A 14,595-nucleotide genomic window follows, 5' to 3' on the forward strand; every position below is an offset into this window, starting at 1 on the left:
TTTAAATTGCATACTAGTTTTTATTTTCAGTGGACAGTCTTCATTTAAGGAATACGATGTCCTCGCGTATAAAAATTAAGAAAAGAATGGTTATAAGAGGCCCCACACTGGCGTGCGTTATCAAACCTTACGAACTGAATACTTTGCAACCAGAGCTCATTCTGAAGCTCAAATAACGCATTTCACCCCATTTTTTGCATCGTGCTATACCCCTGAGAACAACGCCTATTACAAGTGTTCTCCCTAAATACGAGTATATTACATCAAAATCGAGTCCCGAACCTTATGTCGCATCATTACGGCATCAACAAATTGGTCGAGAGGTGGGAAGAGGTTGCAAACAGCAACGGCGAATATACGTATAAATGATTAACATATAGTAGATATAAATATTGTTTTTTGTTTAAATACAAGCCATCGAACTTCTTCCCCAATCTAATATACAGCTCCAATAAATACGGGTAAACGATATAAAGTGCTACCAATTTTACACTGGTTGTATCTGTAAAACAGCTCACGACATCAACGTCAAAATTGTTCTAATATCAGTTCAATACATTGTTTATAAGCCATCAAAAGCATTTGCGTCTCAGTCTTGTTGAATTTTTTTTCTGTGATGGAATTCAAACGTAATAGTGTGATTGCGTTATATTTGGTTGGAAAATCACAACCAGCCATTGTTCGTGAGCTCAGTCACCTCAAAGTGAATAAAATGTTTGCGTATCGCACTATAAAACGTTACAATGATACTGGTCGCATAGCAAAACGCTATGGAGGGGGACCAAAAAAAACCACGTAGAAGTGGAAGAAAAATGGCCAAAGAACTGAAAATATCGCAAGACAGCATTCGATGCATATTGAAAAATGAGTTCAAGGTCAAGGCTTACAAGTTCCAAAAAGCACACGATCTTTCGCCACAGCAAAAAAAAGTTCGATGCGAAAGAGCAAAGCAGTTGTTGCGCTTGCACGTACGTGGCGAATTTCCTAACATTGTGTTTTCTGATGAAAAAAATTTCCCAAAAGAGCAGTTCATAAACACTCAAAACGATCGTGTTCACTTGACCAAACGCTCATACGAGAATATGAGCCTACGTATGGCCACTCGAAGCAATTTCCCATCGCAAGTAATGGTTTGGGCCGCAGTGACCGCTGATGGATGCTCTCCAATCGTTTCTATCGAGCCTGGTGTCAAGTGAATGCGACTTATTATCCGGAAAATATTTTAGAAGCTGCTTTAGAGCCGTGGACACGCAAACATTTCGGTCGTAGACTATAGACGTTCCAACAGGACTCGCCACCGTCTCATAAAGCTCGTGTGAACCAAGAATGGTTAAAAAATCATGTTCCACACTTCATTTTGTCCACACAATGGCTGTCGAAAACGCCAGATGCAAATCCGGTGGACTATTCCATCTGGTCCATTTTGGAGAGCAAGGTGAAACTAAAAAATATGTCAGTATGGATGCGCTGAAAAAAGCGATTATACGAGAATGGGCCAAAATATCTCAGAATCACATTCGTGCAGCATGCAACTCATTTTTTGACCGTTTGAAGGCTATAGTCAAGGCAAAAGGTGGTCATACCGAGCTAAAGTCAATATATGTTAAAATTGTAATCATTTTTGAATAATTTTGTCTTTCAAATTAATAAAAACTAATTTCACACTAAAAAGTTATGGTGTTTTGAATAGGTAACACTTCATATCTTTCACCCTGTAAACACGTGAAGGAGCTCACCCAGAAGCTCAGATATCATTCCCACTGTCTTTGTTTCCCTCGCTCTCCCTAAGCTAATCACTACGTTTTGACTTCGTCTGAATGGTGGTATCAACATTTGAAATTAAAAATGGGAAGTATTTAAACTTTTATTTACATGAATATGTACTTGAACTTTTTTATGGACCTTTTTATGGATATTAAAAACTACACACACACATATCTATCATATCATCTTGGCGCATACATCCTTTTCCAAGTATGTGGTAGAGCTTCTCCTGAAATTTGTGGTTGATGTATCCTGATGTTCTGCTACAAATGGAGAAACCCACAGTTTTATGTCTTCTCCGAACGTCAGATAGCTTTAGAAAAACTCTTTATTAAAAAAAAAAAATAAAACTTCACTTTATATATCCCGTCCCAGGCGAGACCAACCGATTGTCAGTCACGCACAAGTCCACTCTATATATTTTACTTTTATTTGTATCATAAATAATTTTTTTCTAATTTTTATTTTAAAATTTTTAGTTTTTATTTTAATTTTTTTTTTTTTTTTGCATAACGATTTACATAACATTTTAATTATCCCATAAACTTATAATACAACACAGCGCCAGCATCGCATCGTCTCAGTTTTTATTTTTCTTTTATTTATGGAATACTAATTAATAGCGCCGCCGTTGTCAGATATCAATAGCTCGAAATGTGAGGCCAACAAATATCAGCAGCCTTGTCAGTTTTATATGACTTTGAGTACGTTTTTATTAATGGCCATAAAATATGACAAGTCATAAATTATGAGGGCAAGCGCACGTGATGAATAGTGGACAGGTGAATGGACTTTTTCAGTTTTCAAAGTATCAGTTTTTTGTCCGCTCCCAGCCACACATAAGCGTGATTTCCTGAAAGTGCACAGTACTACCACAGCACTTAACGCCATAAACACGCAGATAAATAGTGAGCTTAATCTAAACCGCTCCTGAGAGGCGGCTGCTTGGTTGGTTGGTTGGTTAGAGTGGTGATTCATCCAGAATCCAACTAGCGCTTCCGCACCATTTTGATGCCACATCCTCGTTACCAAATTGTTTAATAGTTATTTGCAGCAAGACTATATCCAGTCTGTGCGGTTTAGGAACCTTATTAGGTTGTTGACGTCTAAGCCAGATAGTTGCTCGAGACTCTCGAACAGCGGTTTGCCCAGGGTTAACATTCTGTCCTTCCATAGGGCAGGGCATTCACAGAGGAAATGGAAGATTGTTTCTTTTTTCTCCGGTTGTTTACAACTATGACAGTATGTGTTATGAGGGATGCCCATTTTGGCGGCTTGTTCTCCGATAGACCAGAAGCCAGTTATGACTGCCGTAAGTCTACAGATGTCCTGTCGTTTCATGTTTATTAATGTCAACGATTGCTTGAGGTTGTAGGTGGGCCATAACGTTCTGCTAATTTTGCATTTCGTCTGGTATCTCCATCTACAATCTGCAATTCGAAGGTATTTTAGGGAAATTGCATTCTTGACCGCACCTAGTGGAGTGAATACTGGTACTGCAAGAGCGCTATTCATGGCAGATCCCCCTCTTGCCAGTTCATCAGCTTTTTCGTTACCTTCTATATTCCGGTGTCCCGGGACCCAAATTAAGGTTACTCTATGGTTTTCACTCAAGTTGGTGAGGCTGTTCCTACTTTGCTCCACCACTTTAGAGGTTGTTATAGTCGCGTCCAGCGCCTGGATTGCGGCTTGGCTATCCGAAAGAATAGCGATATTGCCCTTAAAAGAGAAATCTGCGATTAGTAACCTACAGGCTTCCCCAATTGCTAGTACTTCCGTTTGGAAGACGGTGCTGGTATTAGGGAGACGCACAGATTTTTCAATTCCAAGTCTATGAGAATATATACCAGCTCCAACACCACAATCCATTTTACTGACATCTGTATAGACTGTGGTATCGAAGTTGTGTAGAGAGAATCCCTTATTCCATTATTTCTTAGATGGAAAGAGTGTGGCAAAATTCCTATTGAACGTTACCATCGGGACGATGTAGTCAGTCCTCACCGAGGTTAACTGAGTTTGTCGCAATAATAGACTAGCGTGACCATAAGTTTTTCTTTTCCAGCGACCCGCTTCATTTAACCTAAATGCACTCATGGTTGCCGTCTTCTTTATATGTAGGTCTATTGGAATAACGTGTGTCAGTGCATTGAGAGCCTCTCGAGGACATGATCTGATTGCACCGACCGTTATTGCACAGGCTGATCTTTGTATTCTGCTGAGTAATTTGGTATTGTACTCTCTCCCTAGAGCTTTCCACCAAACTACCGAACCATACGATAAAATGGGTCGTATAACCGCCTTATACAGCCATAATGTATGCTTAGGTTGAAGACCCCATCTTCTTCCTAGCACACGTTTTCAGGCATATAAAGCAATTTCTGCTTTCCTTACCCGTTCTCCGACGTTTAACTTCCAGCTAAGTTTGGAGTCCAGAATTACTTCTAAGTACTTTGCACTGGTTGATAAAGACAGAGTTTGCCCGTTGATATTTGGTAGGGTAAAAATTGGTACCTTGTATCTGGTGGTAAAAAGCATAAGTTCTGTTTTACGCGGGTTTAAACTTAGCTCACATCCTGTGGCCCAAGAGTTAAGCTCGCCTAACGCCCTTTGGATGATCCCACTGATCGTACTTGGGCACAGTCTTGACACCATTAACACCACATCATCAGCGTACGCCACCACTTTTACCCCACCTCCGTCAAGTTTTATTAAGATTTTGCTGATCACACATAGCCAAAGAAGTGGAGATAATACCCCCCCTTGTGGAGTGCCCCCGTGGACCTTCTTGGTTATGTTGATATTACCCATATTAGCTTTGATGATCCTGGTTTCTAGCATGGAGATGACCCAGTTACTAATGCAACTGTCCACCTCCAGGTATATCAACCCCCGTTGGATGGCAACTGTGCTAACATTGTTAAAGGGGCCTTCGATATCCAAGAATGCCGCCATGGTATAATGTTTGCTCTCTAGAGAGCCCTCTATTGTTCCGATTACCTCGTGAAGCGCTGTCTCCGTAGATTTGCCTTTAAGGTATGCGTGTTGTGCAGTTGATATACCAGAGCTCTCCAAAGAGCTTCTGAGGTGCGTATCCAAAAGTCTTTCAAAAGTTTTTAACAGGAAAGACGAAAGACTGATTGGCCTGAAGTCCTTCGCTCATTCATGTCCTCTTCTACCTACTTTTGGTATGAAGACGACCTTGACTAGTTTCCAGCTATCTGGAATATGGCCTAAGTTTAAGCACGCTTTAAAAATTTCCACTAGCCATGGTAGGATACAGTCCAAGGTTTCCTGTAACATCTTTGGAATGATCCCATCTGGCCCCGGAGATTTAAAGGGTGAGAAAGATTTGATTGCCCATGCAACTTTTTCTTTAGTAATAATTTCATTTGCAAGATGCTGTGGGTTATATTGGCTCCGCCTAATGTTTCCCCTCTCACTTTCGTAAGCGCTGCACCCCGGAAAATGCGTGTTTAGCAGAAGCTCTAGCGATTCTTCTGCTGTAGCAGTCCAAGTTCCATCAGGTTTCTTGACCCAAGAAGCCATTGAGTGGTCTTTGGAAAGAACACGGCTGAGCCTAGCAGAATCCCTGGTGGATTCGATTGACGAACAAAATTCCCTCCAGCTCTCTTTTTTGGCGGCCCTGATTGCCTTCTTGTACTGTCTCCGACTTTCTCTGTACAATTCCCAATTTCCCGTCGAGTAGCTGAGGTTAAACGCTGATCTAGATTTTTCCCTTAGTTTTAAGAGCTCACTGCTCCACCAAGGAGGGTGAGTTTTTTTGCTAAATTTTATGGGGCAGGACGTTTTGTAGGCCCTACTAAATGCCTTTTCCAGAGTTATGACCCTACTCTCAAGGTTTTCCGTGAGAGTGATTTGAGGGATAGGAGTGTCTCCTATCCTCTTGTTTACTGCATTTTTGAACCTATTCCAGTTGGTTCTTAAAGGATTTCGATATGGTAGGGGTGGATCTACCTTAAGATCCAAATCGTAGAGGATCCAACTATGATCAGAAAAGGACTTTTTATTGGATACCCTCCAATTATCTACCCTTACTGAACTATTTTCAGACAGTAGAGTAACATCAATCACTTCGTCCCATCCTCTGAAGTACTCCGTACTAGGAAAGGTGAAAGTGGGAGTGTTACCCCTGTTACATACCGATAAGTTAGTATTAATAATAAAATTATATAAAGACTCACCTCGGTCGTTTGTCTCAGAGCTTCCCCACAACGCATGCCTCGCGTTGGCGTCGCATCCGAGCAGCAGGTTCTTATTTCTGGCTTCACTCACAAGCCGACGAGCTTCCTCGGGTGGTGCTGGCCGATCATGGCGGCTGCTTACTAGCACTGGACTTATCTGGCTGTCGATAGAGTTACTATTGTACACAACTACATCATATTCAACCATCAGTCGTCCATCCAGCCAGAACTGAAGAGATGCGGGCCAACTGCCTGTGTGTTCAACACTCGACTGATATATATTGTATAAGGAGTATCACAGAGTGGTGTCCTTCTACCCTTGCTTTTATACTTCTATGTACAGGAAGCTTTTCTCAACTACTAGAGGAAGTTTCACTGATCTCACACACTGACGATTGCTCGATAATGGCGTCCTGCAATGACATCGATGGCTTGTGTTCAAAAGCGAACAACTGTCTCTCCGCCTTTCTCCCTTCTTTCCTGCGCGGAATTTCAAAACTTCCCCAATAAATCACTACCTAGATGAAACAAGGAAGAGAACTGCAGCTAAAGTGAGATCCGACGACATACCAATATCGATCGTTAACAACCCCAAACTAATGGGTGGTTGGCTCTCCTTCTCGGCGCATACAATAGTAATTGCCACTAGGATCCAGAACTCCAACAAGGTTCTCAAGTCGCAACATTTGGTTCAAGAAACAAAGAAATGTTGTAGGTTGTTTAAAGCAATTGGCCGGTCGGTTCTGATTTAGGTAGCGTCCAATTCCTGCTGGGTTGATACCACAAGAACCAATCCTCCTTTAAAAATGCTACTGTAGTTGTTATTTTGGGCAAAGGTGAGCGCCACCGAAAACGTGGTAGCTGAAAACATGGGCTTCCATGATCTTTGTCTTAATCAAGGCTTTCTTAAGAAGTTTAGATCAACGTCAGTCATACCGCATATTTTGATCATTTTTACACAAGGCTAGATTTAGTTGTCTATCTCGAAACCGATGTCGCGCCAAATTGCAAATTGTGCACAGAGCAGACACACATTGCGAGCACTCTAACTTCCATAGTGAAGTGGGTAAATCAGTGCGTTGGTTTCCTTGTGTCCAATCCCGTGGTAGTGCCCGTCCATGACTAGATTGAAACAGCCAATGTAGTCATCACCGAAGAAAAGTCATTTTCCATTTAATGATATTCGTTAGGACCAGATTCGTCATGGATGTAAAATATTAGACTGAGCTGGTAAAAAATGCGTATAGTGAGCAGTTGCAAGTCTGTGACTTAGACTTTTTCTACAAATTGTAATACTCATTTATTTTGTTCAAATTCAAATATACATTTCTTTGAATTTTCATAACCAAAAATCAAGCATAAATACGAAGTTCGTTTATTAGTTTCATAATTTTTTGGGGTAAACTCATTTTCGTCCAACACTGTTCTAGTTCACTGCTCCCTTCCGAATAAAACGATTTATTCAAGACTGCAAAATATCCATTCCTTTCTGCATTTATCTCCTTGTTTGAATAAAATCTCTTTCTCGCCTGCCATTTCTTTAAATTGAGAAACCAGGAGTAGTTCGACGGAGTCAGGTACAAATTTGGGGATACATACTTTCACCTATGGTGTATTAGGTAAACTTAGATGGAATCCATCAATCAACGGCCGTTGGACCCGAAATTGTACCATGGGTGACCAGGAAACATGGCGACGTTGACTTTTATCTAACGCAGTTTATCAGCGCACACGGGTGCTTTCGTATCTCCACCGTATTAAGCTGGCAAGTGATCCCTACTGACCATACTTCTCCAACACAATCGAATATCGTCAAATACTGGAGGTGTTACTTGGACTCCCGTTGCAGGTGCACATTCTAATACCAGCCATGTGTGCATCAATCAATAACTGGAATGCTGTTAAGACAAATTCAGCAAAAATACTCCAATACCTCCGATATGCGGAGTGGGCGGCTGAAGAGTAGGAACTCTTGAGTAAAGAGGCAGGAACAGTTTGACTCGCGACGATATCAGACGGGAACAAGTCGATTCAAAGAAATTTGATTGAAACTAAAATTTTCTTCAAATAGCGGAAGAATTGAGACTACAGATGACATAAACCTCCATATGTCAAAAGTAAAGGACGCAATCAATTGTGGTCAATTGATGCAAACACGGACATAAAAAACCGAACCGGTAGCAGGCAGCTGACCACAAATATGGTGGACCCAGACGTGAGTGAATTGAATTGGTAAACTTCAAGGACGCCGTTCAGGGTCATGCCGAAGTCATGCGGAAAGTAGGGATTGTTTTAGTGGCCACACTACTCAACACTATAGACGAAGGTCACTATAAGTGCGAGAGAATTAAAACTCTACCTAATTTACAAAAAACAAATTAAACCAAAGGTTTCATCAAAAAATATGCTTCAAATTCGTTCATATTGGCCGAAAGTTAGTCTTATATGGGCTTTGTGCCACAATACAAAGGCCCTAAGCGTTAAGTAATTTTTCCCTTTCAGCACAGAATTATGGAAAAAAAAATGTATAAAGAAATAGAGAATTTCAGATTACAATTTTTCAATACTTTTTTTCAAGCGCTAAAAATTTTTTAATCACTTCTTCGCCTCACGAATTTGCTTGCACATGAAGTGAAATGACAAACCTTATTAAAAAGGCATTTACTTAATTCCCTTTAAACTGAGTTTATTAGCTGTTGTATTACCATAATACCAAAATCTTGCCAGATAAGTTAACGTCAAAGCAGTATAATTGCATATAAATCAAATCATCTAATGAGATAATGGCGAATTGGTCTCATAAAAACTGTAAAAAACAGCGGAGACATTAAACACCGCCTTAGAAATGCAAAGCAAGCAAGACTCAGTCTTTCGACGTCATTAGTTAACGCCCACCCCGGCTTTTAGTTGGGTGTATTGAATTGTGCTGAAAGCATTCAATTTTGGCTTTTGCATAACCACAAAAGTAATTTCAGCTGCAAGACACAGTTAACAGTCAATTCTCTCAATTCTCTGGTCATTCAATGGTTTGAAGATGAGAAAAAAAACCAAAATGGAAATATTAATTGCCATGTGTGGCTTGTAAATCACCAATAAATTAAGATTGGAAATCATTTCAAATAAATTCCAAATCAAATCAAATCAAATTAAATCAAATTTTGTCGCTATTAACATTATTGCTATTGTATGTATGTACACATATGGTATGTGTATGTATGTATTTACATATAGATATGTATTTATACTTATTTGACTAGTCCAATAAAGGGTTTCAACATAAGCCAGATTAATGAGGTGTCACCGTGAGGTAAAATAACGATTTTGACTACATTTAAAAGAAGAAAAATGCACATATGGATATACAAACGCACATGCACACACATATGTAAGTACATGTGTTGTTGTAGGTATGTTCACTCAAGCATTCACTCAACATTATCAGATTCAGCTATTCTCTATTTTTATAGTGAAAGCATAATAATATCGGAGCGGATAGAAATTAGTCAAGCAGAAGTATTGGAATTATTACGCAAAGTTCAATAAATTTATCAGCGGATACAAAGATTTTGAAATATTTATTTACGATTTATTTTCTGTTGAACACAACAAATATTTTTATTTAGTTTACTGACCAAAATGACATATTTATTTAACCAACAGTATTGCGTGTGGTTATTTATGCAGTCCACACGTGGGCTGCTATGCGACTTGAGGCGACGCATCATTTTACTCTTTCATGACCGATTGGCAGGAAATGAAATGAGGAATTATGCACGTAGGAAATCAACTCGAAAGTAGTGAATTTTGAAATACTTCGTGAAGATTTACGAGGCATAAATTTTGGTGCGTGCCTTAGCGCATAAATATTTTATTGCTTTATTATATGATTTTATGCCTCACAAACTTTTTAAACTTAAACAAAGCTCATAATGGCACTGCTCTAAATGATTAACTTTTAGATATTATAACAGCTCCAAAAAGTCACGCCTGCACAAAGTTTGTTAGACTGCACGGTAGTTCAAATTACCACTATTCATACGCAAAATTGATAGCAACTACAACCACATAATATTTATATCGCGACAAGGCACTGTCATTTAGTGATGAGGCCCGCTACTTAGGTCTAATACTAGACCGAAAACTAACTTGGAAGGCAAATGTCGAAGATAGAGTAAAAAAGGCGACAATAGCACTATACTCTTGTAAACAGTTGATAGGACTAAGTAGGGGTCTCTCCCCATCTATCGTATATAGGCTTTACACAGCAATTGTCAGACCGATCCTAACATACGGCATATTAGTATGGTGGCCAGCTTTAGATAAATTGTACATCAAAAGAACCATGGCACACGTACAAAGAATGGCCAGTCTTTGCATCTGCGGGGCCCTCAGAACCACACCCACAGATCCACTAAATATTATGCTTAATATCTTACCAATAGAGCAATTCGGTAAGCAAACAGCTGCCAAAGCAACTCTCAGACTAAGAGAAATCGGCCTACTCAGAATGAACCAAAGAGGGCACTCTTCAATTTTAGAACAATTCCCCTGCATTCCCAGCACAACGGATGTCTGTAAGACCAAGGACATCAATTTAAATAAATCCTTTGTCACAGTATTTCCTTCCAAAGAGGAATGGGATAACGGGCTTATTGTTAAGGAAAATGATTTAAACATCTACACAGATGGCTCAAAACTGGACAACAAAGTAGGTGGAGGGGTCTACTCCGACAAACTCGGAGTATGCCAATCATTTCGCTTACCTGATCATTGCAGTGTATTTCAGGCGGAAATCAATGTCATAAAAGAGGGACTTACAGAAATAAAAACGAGAGTAATATCCACAAATGAAGTCTTCAATAACAGCGCTGGAATCAAAAACGCGCTCGTCAAAAACAGTTCTAGAATGTTTTAAACTACTAGATGACGTATCTAAGTGCTACAAGGTGCACCTTATCTGGGTGCCAGGCCACAGAAATATTGCAGGAAACTGTAAGGCGGATGAACTTGCACGAACCGGTACAACGCCCGATCTCGAACCGAATAAGGCACTGCTAGCCATGCCCATAACCACTTGTAAATTACTTATAGACAGGGAAACCATCAAAAAGGTAAATACAAGCTGGCAAAACCTCACAACATGCGAACTAAGTAAACAGACATGGCCGAACTGGAACAGCGGTCGATCGAAGATCTTGCTAAGATTTAACAGAGAATCTAAAAGAAAAATGATAGGTGTTTTAACTGGTCATTGTTTAATAGGCAGCCACGCTAGAAGGTTAGGACTCCCTTACTTCGATTTCTGTAAAAGCTGTCTTAATACAGAAGAAGAGGAAACAGTCAGACACCTTTTATGTGAGTGTGAAAGCCTAGCTATGAGAAGGCTGCGCACTCTTCATACAACATTTCTAACCGATGTAGCGGACATAGCCCATCTAAAACTAACGAAGCTCTGCTCGTTTATTAAACCTACCGGATGGTTTGAAAAGGAACACGTAGAGTAAGGATAAGCTCCAGTGGTATCACAATGGACCAGCCAAGGGTCTAAGTGTGTCTTTATGACAACCACCCCACCTACCTACCTATATCGCGAACTGTAAGTATTGCCAAACACAGAGTAACTCAGTCAAAACAAAAAAGAAATAAATAAGTAAAAAAAGAATATTAACAAATTTAACAAACTCACTACCCAGAAGAAGAAAATTAACAAAATAAATATTTTGCATTTTTTTTTCTATTGGCGAGGCTATCAGGAAAAATATAAAAATAAATATTAACCAATACATAAATAATTTATAAAATATATTTATATCTTTTATATTCTTGTTTATAAACTTACAACTCAATTCTGCTATAGCTTAGATATAATTAAAATTAAATTAAAAATTGAAAAAAAAACTAACTAAAACTTATCAAAATATATTTTTTAATTTTCTGTAATTATTTTTTATCATCTTATAATTTAATAATAATAACTACTATTAATTTTAAAAATCGATTATCAATCAAAACACAAACACAAAAATTTGTATAGGTTTTTTTTTATCAATTTACAATTAAATTTTTATGTGCCTTACTACAAGATTAAAAATAAATACTAATTAAATATAAAGCAAAAACAAAAAAAAAACCTCAAGTAAAAAAATAGCATACAAATATATTTGATTTTTCATATTTATTTAACAATTTATCATTAAATTTTGATAAGCCATAGATATCACTAAAAAATTAGTGGTGCCAATTTTAACGCCAGCTCAGAGGCAAAAAGCTACTTATATTTGTTACATTTAAAAAATAATAATAATTAGGGATTTGAGAAAACTTCCACTTTTTGATAAATTATTTTTCAAGGCTTGAACCAGATATATTGTAGAATTTGGAGAATTAGTAGCACTTTACATGTGTAAGAGAATGTTGGGGAAAAAATGGGGTCTCCAACCAAAATTATCCAGGTCCTACACAGCCATTGTAAGGCCAATACTATCATATGCGGCACTAGTTTGGTGGCCTGCAACAGAAAGGAAATACAACAAAACTAAGCTGAACAAGATACAACGAACAGCGTGTATCTTAACTGCAGGAGCGCTTAGCACCAGTCCTACTGAAGCGCTCAATGTACTAAAACATCTATTGCCATTAGATTTGCACATTAAAACAATAGCTACTTGCAGCGCGGTGAGACTCAGAGACATAGGAAGTTGGACAACAACGTCGTACGGTCACAGTAAGATCCTCCTACAGGGACCCCCACTGCTCAAAAACGGATCAGACTACACAGTCCCCGACCTCAACTTCAAGAAAGGCTTTACGGTACGTTTTCCACCGAGAGCCGAGTGGAGCAAAGGAGAGGGGATTGGAAGACACGATATCGAAATGTATACCGAAGGTTCTAAGATGAACTGTGGTGTGGGAGCTGGCTTCCATTCGGAGCCACTCAACCGATCTCAATCAATTCGTCTTCCTGATTATGCCACCGTGTTCCAGGCAAAACTTTTAGCGATCAGAGAAGCATGCAAATCCCTAGAACTCTACAAGGAAGTTGGTGCAAGAGTAGCTATCTTCTCAGACAGTCAAGCAGCTATTAAGGCCTTAGACTCCAACTACATTTCATCCAAACTGGTCCTACAGTGTAGAGAGGAGCTGAAACTGCTCAACCATTGGCTTGAAATTATCCTGATATGGGTTCCCGGTCATAGGAACATACGGGGCAATGAGATAGCGGATGAGCTAGCAAGAAAGGGCTCGACACTAGACATAGCAGAGGCGGTGACAGTCTCCACCCCACTGAACACACTAAAAGCATCCATTGCTTCACACTATCATGCTTTAGCCGAAAGAAGATGGAAACAAATACCTACATGTATTAGAACAAAAAACACATGGCCGTCATACAAAAACCAAAGGACGAATGACCTGCTAGGATGTTCTCGGTCAAACATTCCATGTATCACTGCAACCCTTACAGGACATTGGAAAGTAGGGGATCATGCAGCTAGACTCAATGTACCCTTCAATCCTATCTGTAGAAGCTGTCAAGCGGAAGGGGCGAAGGAAAGTCTGTTCCACTATTTATGTGAATGTCCGAGACTAGCCAGGGCACGACTCCGATCCTTCGGTAAGCCTTTCCTGCAGCAACTTAAGGAGATCTCAGACATCGAGATAAAGGATTTGCTGCTATACTTTGACCTCACTAAATGGATCTGACTTGGAAACCAAAACAAAAAAAACAACATCATCATCACACGAGATAGTGGTAGTAAAACGGTGCTGGTCACTAATTAGGAGCATTTCAGCTCAGAAATGTTCAACCACCTCAACAACAACAACAACAACAACAGTAGTTGTAGAATATGTGATAAGTAAAGGCCAAGGCACATTTAACAAATATTATCAGCAGAGCAGCTGTTTTGATTTTTTCTTATTTAAGAGGTCTCTGAACTGTCAAATTTTGGTTATATTACTCTAGATTGTCAAGCTTTGTTTATAGATTTTGACATTTTAGGTACCAAAAGCAGAAACAAAGTACGTTGCTCATATCGCGTTTGCTCTACGCCAAAAATCTGTTCAAGCTGTATTAGTAAAGCCAATTTTTTACTTACAGTTTTTATGAAGAATTCCTTATTTGGTGGTGCTTCAAGATAGTGTTTTTAAATATTTCGCAGAGTAGCACTCATACAAATTTATTTGCAAATTCGATTGATTTTAATTAGTATTTTCTTGGCCTTTTTTCTTAATATCCAACACGCGCGAAAATGTAATTTTCATACCTTGAAAAAAATCTACCTACATATATACACATAACACATACATTTACATATGTATAACACACTTTAATTATGCACTCAAATTTCCAAAATACGTTTTTATTTATGCCTACTAAATCCGCACACACACATACATACACAGCCTTTAACCGCGATCTCTCGTATTTGAACTGCCCGCAGCGGCAACAATTCACCGAATCCCAATCGCCAGCAGCGGAATACTAAAACCAAGCGAATGTCGGCGCAAGTCGTTTAAATCGGCCTGAGGTGAATTTCTTAAGACTTACGCCGGATGGCGTTGCAATAAAAAAAGCGAAATTAAAATAATTTTGGCCATTAGTACACCTCGGGCCAAGGAGCAG

The 14,595-nt window shown here is 39.2% G+C and overlaps 1 protein-coding gene across 1 annotated transcript in view; it reads right to left on the reverse strand.

Moving 5' to 3' along the window:
* LOC128866050 (cartilage oligomeric matrix protein-like) overlaps positions 1-14,236 on the reverse strand; it is a 111,956-nt gene extending 97,720 nt beyond the window's left edge. The window contains exon 1 of the mRNA XM_054106528.1: positions 14,069-14,236. The gene's annotated coding sequence lies outside the window, so the exon portion shown is untranslated. The remainder of the gene's footprint in view (positions 1-14,068) is intronic.
* Between the last annotated feature and the right edge of the window lie 359 nt (positions 14,237-14,595).

The sequence above is a fragment of the Anastrepha ludens genome, chromosome 6 (assembly GCF_028408465.1).
Source record: "Anastrepha ludens isolate Willacy chromosome 6, idAnaLude1.1, whole genome shotgun sequence".
Classification (NCBI taxonomy): Eukaryota; Metazoa; Arthropoda; class Insecta; order Diptera; family Tephritidae; genus Anastrepha; species Anastrepha ludens.